Consider the following 2,500-nt stretch of genomic DNA (forward strand, 5'->3'; position numbering starts at 1 on the left):
AATTATTTGTTAATTATGGTAATATAAAAAGGAACAGTATAAGTCTTCTTAATGCACGATAGTATATCATTATACTCAATACATCAAAGCAAATCAATAAAACTGAATTCCTCTATTAGAATTTGTTACTGGTATACAAGAAAAACAAAACAAACAAGACATTATTACCTCTATCACATAATGTCTATATTTACCTAATCCTTCGATACGGAAAACATGCACATAAGCATTAATCCATATGATATTGACAACAAAAATAAATAACGCTTCATAACTTCCTTTACGTCCTGAAAACTCTAGCCGACGTACCCAACAACAGCCCCTAATACAAATATTTGCTGGGTCCATTTGCCTATTGTGGTTACTGTGTGACTGTCCATTCCCTCACATGTATTATATATTACACATCAAAAGTATTGTTTGATGTATAATTTTACCTGTTTATTTATTGTTACTGTCAATGTCATTCTTTTACATAAAGTGACTTAAAAGATCTGCATAATAAAAAGGTAAAATCTTATCGTACAATTTTTTTTTTTTTTTTTACATTAAATGCATTTAAAAGTAATCTGAATGATATTTACACCGAACGTTCTATCCTGCGAAACAAGTGTACCACACACTAAGCCCGACCAAGGTGTATTTCATAAAGCTTGAACATAAAATCTTACATGAATCTGAACAATATGACGATAAACAACTAGCATGAAACAAGTACAATAAGCAATGTACAGTTACAATAAATGAAAATTAGTAATATAAATGAAAACAAATAAAATAGATGAAAACATATAAAATAAATGAAAACCTACAATAGATAAAAGCACGTAAAATATATAACATATAACAATAAAATGCACTATTGCTAGCGATCATGAAATACAGCATTAACAAATATAAACATAACAAAATCCCAATAGCGAATAAAGACATGATATAACAAATAACAAACACAACACAAACAAATAACACAAACAAACATAAACACAAACAAAAGCAAAGAAATGAACGACAAAGAATCCCGACTCACCCTCCGCGCCTCGCCAATCGCCTCAGCCAGGGAGCTCTCGGTGCTATTCCCTCTGACTCCGCCCACTGCCGTCTCAAACACGCCCACACCAAAGGGGGCGTGGCGATCAAGGCGCTTCTAATTTGGAATTCAGGAATATTAGGAGAAGGGAATATTTAAGCATGAGGATAATAGATCAGCACAGAAGCAATACATACAGTTTGCTACAGTTTATATACAGTTTAGCGCATGGCATTTATCAACAATATGAATCAGTTCACTTATACTTAACAATTATCAGTGACAGTAATCAGTATGAACTTTCCAATTACTAGTAGTATGAATTTGTTTAAATATACTTAACAGTTATCGGTGGGTTAAATAGGTTTGCGTGCGAAAACAAACAGTTTATGAACAAGATAACGTATTTCACTTATATATATAAACAAAACAATACTTCAATACAAATTACTTAGATAAATAACCAAGAAAATATAGGAGCTAGAAAAAAATATTCTAGACAAGAAAATACTACAGGAGGGCTTGTGATTAAAAAAAATAGAGTATATATGAATTAAAGTATTACATAAAAATATATATGTGTATATAGATTAAGGTTTGATATAAGATAAATATGTATAAATAACTTTAAGTCATGTGTACCCATATATAACCTCACCATAATTATATTAATATAACGTTTATATTTGTTATATGAAAAAAGCTTCTAGACCCAGTTGTTGAATTGTATTTGACCTCTACAGCGCAACGAATTAAAAGTCATCAGGCAGCCGAGAGGGAAGTGTGAGCCCCGCCACAGAACAATCACAAACAGCAACTAAAAAAACAATCATTGAGTTTACCCTAAAGACATCCAAGGAAGGCGTGCTGCGGTCGGTGAGGAAAATGAGAGAGCAGTGTCGACCAGGTGCTGCGTCCAGGACAGAAACCAGCGCCTCCGCCCCCGCCTCGTACATGGCCCGGTCAGCTGCAGGTGTTGCTTGTATAGGAGACGTTCAAGCGTTTATTTACGTCGGTATCTATATCTCTGTCTGTCTTTACAGCATATCTGTATCTACATCTATATGTAAATGTATATTTATTTATTTATGTATATGTATATCTATATTAGTATTTATATCTATATCTAGTATGGATTATCTAATTATTTATATATTTCCTTAAATGTCTAAACTTACCTCTTTATCTATCTCTTTAATGTATCAAATAGAGAGAGAGAGAATTAGGGAGAGAGAGAGAGAGAGAGAGAGAGAGAGAATGAGAGAGAGAGAGACAGAGAGAGAGAGAGAGAAAGAGACAGACAGACAGACACTAACCCGAAGATGGAAGCAGTTCTTTAAAAGCTTCGCCATTTCCCAGAAGGACCAACAGGACACTCAGCCATGCCGCTCCCATCCTCTCTTGGAAAGCTGGTGATAAAAAGGAAAATTACATATTAGAAAACTTTTCAAAGAATATATTTTTTCTCAT

This window comes from Penaeus chinensis, chromosome 1, assembly GCF_019202785.1.
Source record: "Penaeus chinensis breed Huanghai No. 1 chromosome 1, ASM1920278v2, whole genome shotgun sequence".
In the NCBI taxonomy this organism is placed as follows: domain Eukaryota; kingdom Metazoa; phylum Arthropoda; class Malacostraca; order Decapoda; family Penaeidae; genus Penaeus; species Penaeus chinensis.